Source organism: Saccopteryx bilineata, chromosome 3, assembly GCF_036850765.1.
Source record: "Saccopteryx bilineata isolate mSacBil1 chromosome 3, mSacBil1_pri_phased_curated, whole genome shotgun sequence".
Classification (NCBI taxonomy): domain Eukaryota; kingdom Metazoa; phylum Chordata; class Mammalia; order Chiroptera; family Emballonuridae; genus Saccopteryx; species Saccopteryx bilineata.
The window spans coordinates 54,917,444-54,931,417 of NC_089492.1; the positions used below are offsets into that span (position 1 = coordinate 54,917,444).

The 13,974-nt window shown below is 37.1% G+C and overlaps 1 pseudogene; it reads right to left on the minus strand.

The window, feature by feature from the left end:
• Positions 1 to 1,588: 1,588 nt before the first annotated feature.
• LOC136329773 (DNA-directed RNA polymerase II subunit RPB3-like) lies at positions 1,589 to 5,647 on the minus strand (annotated as a pseudogene).
• Between the last annotated feature and the right edge of the window lie 8,327 nt (positions 5,648 to 13,974).

Below are 13,974 nucleotides of genomic sequence, written 5' to 3' on the forward strand. Positions count from 1 at the left end.
TCTGTATTTTACTTATTTATATTTTAATTTCCAGAAATTATACTTTTTATAAAATTAAATATGGCAATTTCCTTAGTTTTTTTACTGCTTTAATAAAAGCTTAGAAATTCCTTCCTCCTTTTAATTTGTATTAACTATTCAAATCAGTTTTCTTCCAGTTTTATAGACACTCTTTAATCCATCTGGAAATGATTTTGGTATGTGGTATGTAAGGTATTTATTTTTAAAAAACATATAGTTTTAGTAGAACTGTTGGTGATAGGCTAAAAATTCCTTGAAAACAGGAAGCATGACATATTCACTCTGGTTTCCTTGACTTTCCCAGACAGAAGAATCATTGAACACAGCCTCCAAGCACCTCAGCATACAGCATACAGCACCCCAAGCTGCAATCAGGAAAGATGGGTCCTCTTCTCCTTCCCTCTGCTCGGAGACACTAACTGCTTGTCCCCTGGCTAGTGTCATGACATCTCCTGTTACCCCTGTTGTCCACTGGGAACATGATACACATTTGCAAAACCAGGGAAAAGGCTACCCAAGATGTTAGCTCCTTGTGCCTCTTTCATTTGAGTTGTTCTGATTTCAATTGTTCATGCAAACCTCCACCCTCCCCACTGATAATTTTTCCTAGAAGGCACCTCAAAGGATCCTCTATCCCTAGGGTATCCCTAAGCTAATTTTCCCTGACATTCTTTTCAGGATAAATTTCTTTTCCATAGAAACAGCTCCTCTTCAGTTAAGGAGAAGCCATTGTTCCCTTTTTATCTTTTTGATTAGGAAGGTAGAGGGATTGTGGATGGGGGCCAGCTGTTAGCCCAACTTCTTAGCAATTCTTTCCATGAAGTCTCTGAGGCTTGGTTGAAATGAGACCCCAATCATGCATTCCCAGTACCCCCACTGATGCCTGAAGTTGTGAGTTCCTACTACAGGTCTAACTCTGGGACCCTCATTAAAGAATTTAAAAAAAAACCACCCAACTCTTTATTTATTTTTTAGAGAATGAAATACGGGGTTTATTGGGCTGGGGCAGTAAAGGTCTAAAACTATTCTCAAAGGGTCCTCAAATTAGGGACACTTGAGAATTTGAGTCAAGATCAGACTGGCCCCTAGACAGGACTGGTCTTGTAGGCAGCCTAAATGAGAGTTCTCGCACTCAACCCCAACACCAGAAACCTAAGGTACAACTGAAAATTTTAATTTTTGAACAGAAAGTAAAAAGCTGGAATGACCAAAAGGAGAGGTTCCAGCTCAGCGGTTGTCAACAGGGAAGCAGTAGCACTCCAACGGGCAGATTAGGAAATGGAGGAAGTGATGTACGGGTTCTGGTAATTAGGAGATGCTGAACATCTGGTAAAAGACTGTCCTGCCTCAAATACCAGGGGCATCCCTGGTAATCTGTCTGTGAGCAAGCAAGGCTAGGATGAGTCTACACTTCCCCACTGTTACCTGTTTAGTTGGTACTGATGGCTTGCCAGGAACAGCTGTAAGTAACAGGTGTCCAGACCCCAGAAGCTAAAAGAGTCTTGGAAGAGACTTGAAACATAGCAGCTGGTTTGGATCCCTTTTCGCTGAAGCAGGTGAGCTGCAGCTAATTTATGGTTAGGATGTCATTCAGAATCTCAAGCTGAAGTGAGTCTGTAAATTACTCAGCTTCTTCTTCAGGCCAGGGAGGGCTGAGAGGACAATGGTTTCAAAGCACAGAAAACCACAGGACTCCCATATTGTAGAAAAAACCTCTCTATCATGCCATTGGGGTCATAGGGTACCTGTGACATCCAATTCTGAATATTCATTCTTTGGCCATTCTTTTCTGGCTTGGGGTACACTGTGTGCTTCAGGGCATTGTTGGGATCATATTCAAAAGCCACCCTTGCAGTCAGGTTCCACTTAGCATGTTCCTTGCCAAAGCCCTTTTGACATAGGCACGGAGTCTCAGCTCCCAGCCCTTTTGCAGTTTGAGGATGAGGATGTTGTCCTGCTCCACATAGCCATTGGGGTCATTATCTTGGTTCCAGGATGTCACTGGGAAGACCCAAGGGCAGTTGGAGGTGAGGTCTGGAAATGTGACACTAGGAGTCTGGTCTTTGTTGCCCTGCACATGGTAAGTGAACTCCACCAAGCATGCAGGGCAGAACTCTTCACACCTGCAGTTCTGGGAGCACTGCAGTTTGTTCATGAAGTTATCATTAGTGATGAAGATTAATCCAAGCCTGTGAGTGATAACTCCTTGTGAAGAACTGAGAAAGTGGCATTGGTTTGAATCCAGTCAGTGGCTATTATGGGCACCTCAACAATGAAGACCCTCTGAATAGAACTGGCCACCACTTGGTTGTGTTCTCAGTGATGAATTTCCCATTCTCATAGATTGTTCTGTGATCAGCACGGTGGACTGGCTGGCAAACAAACCCCCTAGCTGTTTAAAATGGAATCTTTAGTGCCTGAGGAGGAATTTGTAAAGTATGAAGGGTAGGGAGAATACAAATAAATTAAATCTAAAAGTAGTCTTCAAATCTAATGAAAGCCAATACTAGATAACAGATCTGGTACAAAATAGAAAAGTAAACTACTGAATGTCTCTCCATCATTTTCTCCCCTAACACCCTGGTGGAGATACTGATAAGTACCAGAATGGCTAAAACATGGACAACAAGAAAGCCAGAAGAGAAGATCCTGAAACAGTTGCCCACTCAAACCTGACTTAAGTTGACTCTATCACAGAAACAGAATTTTCCTAGTGATGGGTACTCCAGCTCATATTATAATAGCAGGGAATTTTGAAATGATAATGGAAAGATGCACTCTAGTAGATGATGATTGTTGTTTGATCTACCCATTGTAGACCAGCGTGACCCTCGTCACATCATTCATTTGAGGAACAGGGGGAAAAACAGGTTGTTTGCTGTCTTTAAAAAAAGAGCTTATTCTTCACATTGTAGCAGAACCTAAATTTTTTAAGGACTTAAGTTTACTCAGTGTTTGACAAATGTTTAGTCGGACTAACTGTACTATATGTTCTAATATCATTCACCACTGCATAAAGGGGAAAATCTACTTCCAGTTCTAAAGTCAGAAAAATTCTGTAACTTGATTCCTCTGTAAGGGGACTCGCTTCTGGCATTGGCTGCTATTATTCTGTCCATTTTTTTTTCTCCTTTCCCTTTAAATTTCTTCTGGCTGCGCTCTATTATTCCACAGACCTTTAGGTTTTCCCTCTTTGTAATTTGATGCCCTATTCAGCAGTGTTCAGGAAGCTGTCTTGCTTTAGTTTAGTTCTTCTCGGCTGCTTCTGCTTTCCTTAGCTGAATGGGTAGCTTGTTTCCTTTTTTAGGCTTTTTCTCTTTTGAGGGAGCCTGAACTGTTTTACTACTCTATTTTAAAGAAAGTTTAGATTTCACATAGTAAGTTGACTCACATGTATCAAAGTAATAAAAAAAAGAAGAGTTTAATCACTTTGATATTATTTCTTAAGGTTCATTTCATAGAAAAAGCACATTAAACTATATCCCTATCATTCACCTTCTTCTGAGACCCAAACCCTACACACTTATTTTCATCTTTTTATTTTTTTAATTTAGTTTTAATTTTTATGTTACATATGAACAGCAGTTAAATTGTCAAATAGTTCCTCCAGAATTATTGCCCTCCAAAGCCTCCAGGATGCCATATCAACTCTTGGAGTCTTACAACCACCTTCAATTCCCTTCTGCTGTTAATTTTGGTACTTAAATGTGTACCTCTAAATAACATACTTATGTGAACACTTCTTGATTTTTTAAATTTTAGGTGGTATCTATTGACTTTACTCTTTAAAAGATAAAGATTTAGTTTTATTTCATTTCTATCCCCAGTACCTATACTCACAATTCCTCTCCATTCATCCGTCCATCATTGTTATGTGATACCTTTAGTTAGATAAACACATAACGTTGTCTTATTATACCTGTACAAGGCTATTTTGAACTGAATCACTTGTTATACAATATTTGCTTTTCTTGTGTTGTCCAACTTTCTGTGTCCCCTAAAGTTACTTTTTCTTTATTCATCATTTAGTTAATCCCATACTCTCCTCAAATTGTGGGATATTATTTGAATCTATTAAAGCACAGGTATTCATTAGTTTTTATTTTCTTTGAGTCTTCAGACCTGCACAACTGACAGTTTGTTAATCTTTAATCACCATCATCCTCATAGACTCCCATTGCCTCTCTATTGAGTGCTGTCTATTTCTTCGATACTCTGCTTTCTTCCTTTTTTGGTTTATACACTTGCTTTGATAGAATACCCCCTCAAATAGTTTGCTGATAAAGGATGCATAGGAGTAAATTTTTGAGACCTTGCCTGTCTTGAAAGGCCTTTAGCCAGCTAGTACATTCAATTGACAATTTGCCTGAGCATAGAATAGTTGGAATAGATTATTTTTCTCAGAATTTGGAAGTAGTAGTCTTTACTGTTTTTTAGGATACTTATCTTTTGTATGTGATCTTCTTTTGTTTGCTTGTTTTTCGTTTTTGTTTTTTAATTTTTGGAAGCTTTTGGATTTTTCTCATTGCCCCTAATGTTCTAAAAAGTTTTGGTAATGTACCTTCTTTTGGTTTGTTTTTATTCATTACCTGGACAATCGATATTATATCTTTCCAATCTGGAAACTCTTGTTTCCTAAATTGTTTGTTGATAAATTTTCTCCGGGTTTCTGTGTCTTCTCTTCCTGGAACTTCTATTATTTGAATATTAGACTTCCCAGACTGATGCTCCAATTGTCTTGCTTTTTTTCTATCTCTTTTACTTTTTCTTTACTACTTTTATCTTTCAATTTTTCTGATGAAATTTTCATGTATATTCTTATGGTTTTAATTTCCATAAGCTCTTTAGTATTTTCTAGGTATTCTAAAAAAAAAAAAAAAAAAAGAACCCCCTTTATTTTTTTATGTAGCCACTAGCTCCTTTTATATAGTTCTGAGGATAGTTAAGATTTTTTTAATCTTTTCTTTCATATTAAAGGCTTTCTTTGGAAATAAGGCTGTATGCTCCTCTTTAATAGCAGGGCAATAAAGGGCTAATTGGTAACTCTGCACATGTGGATGGACCTTCAAGAATGAAAGCCTCATTGTAGTTATTCTGATTATTTTACTGCCTCTATTATCATCAGTATCATGAGGTCTATTTCCTTGCACTATTTATATTTTCCTGCCTAGAGGATATTAGTTTGGTTGCCAGATATTAATTTGTGATTAATGGGGCTAAGACTTTGAGGCATTCTGTGGTAAAACTCATGTTACATCTCAGGTTCTGCTACTGCTGGCTTAAGCTTTATAGAGCATACTGAACTTCCCAGCTTCCAAAATATTGTTCCTCTAATTTTCTCTCAGCTTCTCTTTGTCTTTGTGAATTAATGCTTTAAAAAAATTCATCTACTGTCATATATGGGTATTAGGGAGTGTGTTTTGCCCTTCATTATTCACTGGAAGTTCCAAAAATTTACAAGACTGTCAGGCAATTTTAAATTTTGGAAATGTGTTTAACATACTAATAATGCAATCAGTATTCACAAAATCTTAAGTTTAATTTTGTATGACCTCTTTAACTAGAACGGAATATCAAATCTTGGGTCTAGGTCTGTGCTTTTGCTTTCTTCCAGTATAACCGACATGGTGCTAAGGACACATTAGTTGATGAAATAGATGCTTGCCGAATATGTGAATACATGAATAAGGATTATTTTATGATCAGATTTATGTGAAGGAAAGGAATAAGTGTACACTATAATTATTTCCTTTTTTTATAATTGGGTACCACATTATATTTCTCGGATACCTTTTCTGTTCCTCTTTTAAAAATAATCCTCAATTACACTATACCTTCAATAGTCATTTTCTTAATTAATTTTTATGAACTAGATAAAATATTGTTTAAAATTTTGAAATAAAAAAATTGAAATAATGAAGGTAAGAGTAGGGTATTCCCTGCCACCACTATTATTCCAGGTGGTAGAGTGGAATGGTTAAGGACATGGGTTCTGGCCCTATCACTTATTTATGTGACTGTGGGTAAGTTCTTAATCTTCAAATGTTAGTAAATATGTTAGAGTAGTTGTGAGGATTTAATTTGATATCTGTGCAAAACACTTTACAGTTCCTGGTATATAATACTCAATAAATTTTATCTATAATAACGATGATTTTTCTGAACAGTGATGATAGTAATTAATATATATTTAATTGAAATTGTTTTTAATTGATAAGTTAATTTAGGAAGAATGCCCATCTTTTTGTGTCTTTTTGTTTATTTATTTATTTTACAGAGACAGAGAGAGAGTCAGAGAGAGGGATAGATAGGGACAGACAGGCAGGAACCGAGAGATGAGAAGCATCAATTATTAGTTTTTTTTCGTTGTGACACCTTAGTTGTTCATTGATTGCTTTCTCATATGTGCCTTGACCGTGAGCCTTCAGCAGACCTAGCAACCCACTGCTTGAGCCAGCGACCTCGACCTTGGGTCCAAGCTGGTGAGCTTTGCTCAAACCAGATGAGCCTGCGCTCAAGCTGGAGACCTCAGGGTCTCGAACCTGGGTCCTTCCACATCCCAGTCCGATGCTCTACCCACTGCGCCACCGCCTGGTCAGGCTTTTTGTGTCTTTTTATTTGCTTGAGGCTTAGACATTTTAGAGAGTGTTTTAAGGTTTTCCCTTTTAATAAAGATTTTGCACATTTTTTATTAAACTTATACTTATTTTAACTTTATTTTAAATGTTTTACTTTGAAATAATTCACTTACTGAAAAGTTACAGGAATGATAGAGAGATTCCAACTTCTCTTTACTAATAACAAAGATTCCCCAATTGTTAAATTGACCAGTTGTTAAAATTGTTAAATTTATGTTATTAATCTCTCTATATAGTTTATAAGCATTTATTATTTAATTCAACCAATCGAAAATGTTACAGATATGGATATCTCATTATCCTTTTTGTCTTTCAGTGAGTATTTATTTCCTTTAAAAAATAAAGGACACACTTTAAAATAACTGCAGTATAACTATAAATTAAAAGCAGGAAGTTTATGTAATACTGTCATCTAAACAGAGACCCCATTCAAATTTTGCCAGTTGTCTAGTAATGTTTGTTATAGGACTATGATCTCATTCAGGATTATGTGTTGCAGTTGCTTGTCATGTCCTTCTGTATGAAATAGTTCTTCAGTCTTTCCTTGGTTTTCATGACCTTGATAGCTTTGAAGTACAGGCTAGTTTGGGGTTTGTATGTTGTTTCCTCATGATTTGAGTCAGATTATATATCTTTCACAGGCACCACAGAAGTGGTGCTATGTCCTTCTTAGTGCATCATGTCAGAGGCAAACTGGCAGTGTTTGCCTCACTACTGGTGATGTTAACTTAAGATAGGTTATAGCTAGTTTCATCACTTGTAAGATAATGTCAGCAGGACTTGTTCATTGTAAGGATTAATTAATTAGTATTTTGTACTTATTAGCAATTAATGTTAGTTGGCATTCTATTGCAAGGTAGAGCTTTCTTTTCTCTCAGTTATTTATTGATTTATTTATATCAGTATAGATTCCTAGTTCATTCACTATGGCTATTCCTATTTTATTTGCCACTGTTAATTATTGTATTTTAATGCTCAAACAGTCTTAGATATAGCCCGTGGGAGAGCCAGCAAGTTACTTCTCATGTCCCTTTTTCATTTCCCTCTTATTCCTGGAGCACCTCCTTATTTGGGGCATAAGATGTTCTGGGTTCATTTTGTGTTTTCCCTGCTCTGAAATCAGCCTTTCTCCAGGAAGTTCTTTTACATTGTGGATAATAAATTTTGAGATTAATTGTGCCCATGTGTCTGAATCTCATTTTTATGTCCCATCTATGTATGGAATCATATAATTCTTAGTTTTTTCTAATTTACTTTTTTCACTCAGTATAATGTTATCAAGGTCCGTCCATGTTGTTGTCAACGATCCGATGTCATCATTTCTTATGGCTGAGTAGTATTCCATAGTATATATGTACCAAAGCTTTTTAATCCACTCGTCCTCTGATGGACACTTGGGCTGTTTCCAGATCTTTGCTATTGTGAACAATGCTGCCATAAACATGGGGGTGTATTTCTCCTTTTGGAACAGTGCTATGCAGCACAAAGAAAACCAGATAGAAGGTAACGAAAGACAATTTGACTTTGGGTGAAGGGTATGCAACATAATCAAATGTCAGAATAACCTGGAGATGTTTTCTCTGAACATATGTACCCTGATTTATCAATGTTACCACATTAAAATTAATAAAAAAATTCAGAATTCAGAAACTAAAATCTAATGCTAAGTCTGCTCCAGAATGTCATTGTTTTAAACCCTCTTAAAGGATAGAGCTACTACATACATGTGTCATATATGTACATACACACATACTTTTCTGTCTACATTTCTATCTCTTGATCCATCTATCTCTATTAAAAACTGAATTGAGCCCTGGCCAGATAGCTCAGTTGGTTAGAGTGTCGTCCTGTAGCATAGGAATTGCTTGTTTAATCCCTGGTCAGGGCACATACAGGAACAGATTGAGTTTATCTCTCTCTGTCTTTCTAAAAATCAATAAATCTAAAAAAATTTTTAAATGAATTCACACTGATACCTCCTATTTCATTTCAGCATGATAGGTTTTGTTCTAGACTTCCTCTTTTCTGTACTTATAGCCCCATTCTTCAACATTTACAAAACTTGGCTCTTATTATCCCCACCATATTTATTTATTCAATTCTCCTGTATACGGCCAATATCCTTTTCACACTGGTCAAGTATCCCTATCCCATCTTCTGGCTCAGATATCACCAACCATGTGGGCTGTGGCTGTGTCAGAGAGAATATATATGTTTCTTTTTATTTCTGTCGTAAATGGAATTCTCTTCTTTTATAAATTCTAACTGGTCTTTGTTTACATATTTGAAATCTATTGATTTTGTGTTTTATATCCTGCTATCTTATACAATCTTCTCATTTTTTTGAGTTAGTTTTTAAAATTAATTCTCTATATTTTAGTTACACATCTTGAAAATAGAATCTGCAAATAAAATTAATTTTCTCTTTATAATTTTTAAAACTCAAATTTCCTTTTCTTTTTTAATTTCATTGGCCAATAAAATGTTTAATAGTAGTGACAATATGGACATTCTTATTTTATTCCTGACTCAGTGGGAATGTCTCTAAGTCATTCTCTACTATAATGAGGCCCTGGCCAGTTAGTTCAGTCAGAGTGTCATCCTGAAACAAGAAGGTTACGGGTTTGATCCCCACTCAACAAATGAATGCTTCCCTTCCATCCTCGTCTCTCTGGCTCTCTAAAAGTCAAACCCTAGCCAGATAGCTCAGTTGGTTGGAGCATCATCCCTAAGTGCAGAGGTGGCCAGTTTGATCCCAGGTCAGGGCACATACACGTTCCTGTATATCTCTCTCTAAAAAAAAAATTTTTTTTTAAATTGAGAACAAATGTTCAATTTTGTTAAATGTCTTCTCAGTACATATCCTTATTTTTTCTTTTGACCAATTAATATGATGAATTAAGTTAATAGATTTCCTAATATTGAACCATCTTTGCATATTGGAAGAAACCCACATGATTAAAAAATTAAATTTTTAAATTAGCTGTTGGATTATGTTTGCTAATATTTTATTTAGAACCTTTACACTAATAATTATAAATAAGATTGGTCTGTAGTTTTTTTTTAAAGCACTTTTTATCAGGCTTCAGTATAAAGGTTATTCTTAAAAATAATTTGGCGGCCCTGGCCGGTTGGCTCAGTGGTAGAGCGTCGGCCTGGCACGCAGAAGTCCCGGGTTCGATTCCCGGCCAGGGCACACAGGAGAGGCGCCCATCTGCTTCTCCACCCCTCACCCTCTCCTTTCTCTCTGTCTCTCTCTTCCCCTCCTGCAGCCGAGGCTCCATTGGAGCAAAGATGGCCCGGGCACTGGGGATGGCTCCTTGGCCTCTGCCCCAGGCACTGGAGTGGCTCTGGTCGCGGCAGAGCGACGCCCCAGAGGGGCAGAGCATCGATCCCTTGTGGGCAGAGCGTTGCCCCCTGGTGGGCGTGCCGGGTGGATCCCCGTCGGGTGCATGCGGGAGTCTGTCTGACTGTCTCTCCCCGTTTCTAGCTTCAGAAAAATACAAATAATAATAATTTGGAAGTTTTTCTTCTAATTTAAGTAGCATCAAGATTTCTTGGTCTCTAACGTTTTATAAAAGTTAGTGGGACTTTGGGTTTAATGTCTTATGGGGTAGAAAGTGGGGGTTAAACTTTTTTTAATGTTATGTTTTATCATTATTCTTCCTTTATTTATAATTTTGTGTATATTTGTTTTTATTTCTTTTAAGTCAGTTTGGGGTTTATCTGTTTTGTTGATTTTTAGTCAACAAACTATTCACATATTCATTTATTTACCATTTTTTAACTCAGAAGTATGCTTTAATACTTGGGTGTTTTTGTTTGTTTGTTTGTTTGCTTGTTTTACTTTTTCACAAGTTCCCCCATTGTCCTTTTTGGTCCTTTCCTAGCTTTAATTTATACATTTAATTCTCTCTCTTTTTTTGGATTTCTCTGTAATTCTCAGTATTTTATGCATTTATTCTGAGGGGTGGTCCAGAAGCTTCATCAGACCACACAGAAAAGGGGAAGCACCTGGCTCTATGGTAGTGGTCCCCAACCTTTTTTGGGCCATGGACCAGTTTAATGTCAGAAAATATTTTCACGGACTGGCCTTTAGGGTGGGACAGATAAATGTATCACGTGACCGAGACGAGCATCAAGAATGAGTCTTAGATGGATGTAACAGAGGGAATCTGGTCATTTTTTAAAAATAAAACATCGTTGAGACTTAAATATAAATAAAACAGAAATAATGTAAGTTATTTATTCTTTCTCTGCGGACCGATACCAAATGGCCCATGAACCAGTACCAGTCTGTGGCCTGGGGGTTGGGGACCACTGCTCTACAGTATTTAACAGTGAGGGAGGGGGCTACGATTGTCCTTGCCTGTCTTGTCACAGGACTGCTGGGCTTGGAAATTTGTCACTGAATGCACTTTGGTGTGTCTCAGAGAAAAAAACAGAACACCTTTTGCACATGAGCAGGAGCTCTGGCCGTGACCTTGGTAGGACTTCTGTGCTGGTTCACTTGCTTTTATTCTTTCTTCTTTAGTCATAGTACTATTTTAGACTAAGATTTCTCTTTGACTTTATTGTAGGTTCTAATGTGTTTTTCATTTTTGTTGCTCTCTAGATTTTGTGCACCTTTGATTAGCATTTTCTTTTGACATAGAGTTGCTTAACAGTTTTAAATTTTTCAGGGAAATGGTCTTCTTTTCTAATTTAGTTAAAATTTCAGTTTTGTATGTCTCTACTGATTTTAGGTTTTTGAATTTGAGATTTTATTCAACGTATAGATAAATTTTTCACAGGTTCTTAAAAGAAGGTATATCTATTTTCAAGGGTCCTAATTATCTGTGAAACAATCAGATACATCCTATTAATTTTGCCAAAGTCTTGTACATCAACCCTCATTTTGTGCCTATCTAATCAATTTGGGAAAGAACTAAATTATCCTAAGAGCAGTGTTTCTATTTGCCCTTAGATTGCTTGTTATTTTTGATCTGTGAAAATTGTTACAATGGTACAGTATTTGGGTCATAGTTATTTCTATTTTATTTTTTTTGTTATGAATTGTATTCTTTAACATTATTAAAAATCCTTACTTGCCTTCAATTCTGTTTTATTTTATGACAAAATTTGACTTCTACTTTTGGTTTGCATCTACCTGGTATAACTTTGTCCATGCTTTAAAAAAAGGAGTATATCTTACAACACAGAGACTTTCTTTTAATAGGTAAAATCAACCTATTTACATTTATTGATATGACAGAAATATTTGATCTTAACTCTGACATTTTTATTATTTTTGTGTTTATAGTTTATATTGTTGTGTTTTTGTATTTAGTTCTCTTGCCTTTTTATTTTATTTTGGTAGTTCTGATTTTGAGGAAGTATTTTTATTATTTACATGTATATAACTTCCTTAATTTTAGACAATATCTGTTAGCTTACTTATACAAACAATAACATTGGCAGCTTGTATCCCTTTCCCTTTCCCCTCCTGTGCCCCAATTTAACTCATTTGTTTTTGAACTGCTAAATATGCTTTTACCTCTGACTTAATTTGTTAACTTTAAATAAAATCCTATCCAGATGAAGCCATCCAGGGGCTTATTCTACCTCCCTTCAGTGTACTTTTCCTACAACTCAAGACTTTCTTTCTCTGTGACCGCAAAGGCCATATTTGTTTCCTGTAAACATGGCATTACTGTGAGTTTCTCAGTACAACTGCGTTGTCTCTCTTCGAGTAAACTGGCACAGGAGGCTTCTGTGGCCTGTCTTGCATTCCCTGGTCCCACCCTCCGGGGGGACCCTCTCACGTTCATGAGGGATATTTTGTTGCCACTCTCCGAGCTCAGAGGTGGCTGGATCCTCCTGAGCACTGTCTCTTCCTTTTACTTTACTCCACCAACTCTTGTAGGCTCACCTCAGTTTGAACTCAGCCCAGTTCTCAGGAGTTTCTTCCTCAATCAACATTTGCATTTCACAGAGAGCACCTCTTCTTCAGGGTATCTATTTTGCCAGGTCTTTCTAAGGCCTGCCCCTGATAGGACCCTTTGCCCTTCCCTATCTCCCCTAGTTCTCTCCCTGCACTCTTCTCCTACTGGCTGTGTCCAGTTATTATGTGTCACTGCATATATTTTGGAGTTTGTACATTTTCTATGTCTCCTACTGTCACTGATTATGAGGTTTACAACCAGGCAAGCCCTTTCTTCTCTTTGTCACTCTGTGGTTTCCAGGATAAGGGGAGAGATTTGACTCTAAGCTGTAGCCATGTTCATTCTGGGAGCAAATTCTGGACCTTACTATTTAATAGGGGATCCTCATATATATAATTCACCGATAGTCTGTTAATGAGGTATTCAGCATAGTTAGAAGCTCATTTGTATAGACTTGGTAGAACAAACTGATCCATTGATCTATTATATATTTTTTAAAGATTTTATTTATTGATTTTAAAGAGGGTGGGAGAGAGAGAGAGAGAGAGAGAAAGAGAGAGAGAGAGGTGGAGGAGTGAGAAGCATCAACTCGTCAGAGTTGCTTCTCATTTGTGCCTTGACCAGGCAAGCCTGGGGTTCCAAACTGGCAACTCCAGCATTCCAGGTCAATGCTTTATCCACAGGTCAGGCTGATCCATTATATCTTAAACTTGCCAACATGAACTACTGTTGCTACAATAAACAGAGGAGGGAATTATTTATTGGTATACAATTGGTTTGTTCCCTAAACTATGTGGATGAGCTAGCAACACTGTACCAATATTTTACATAGTCTTGGATAGTTCCATTTTGCTTATCTCAAGATTAGCTCTAAACCATTATTTCACTCTGTGGACCACCTATCCTCAAGCATTCTTTTTCTTCTTTTTTTTTTTTTTTTCTGGTGAGAAAGACAGAGATAGGAAGGGAGATGAAAACATCAACTCGTAGTTGCGTCACTTTAATTGTTAATTGATTTGCTTCTCATATGTGCCTGGACCAGGGTCCTCTAGCCAAGCCAGTGACCCCTTGCTCAAGCCAGCAACCATGTGATCATGTGAATGATCCCACGTTCAGGTCAGTGAGCCTGCGCTCAAGCCAGTGACCTTGGGGCTTCAAACCTGGACTTCAGTGTTCCAAGTCTCCACTCTATCCACTGCACCACCACCGATTAGGCTCCTCAATCATTTTATTTATTTATTTATTTATTTATTTATTTATTATTTTAGCTAGAGAGGAAGGGAGAGAGAGACAGGAAAATTGATTTGTTCCTCTATGTGCCCTGACTGGGGATCAAACTGGCAACTTCTGTGTTTCTGGCCAGTGCTCTAATCAACAGAACTATCAGGCCA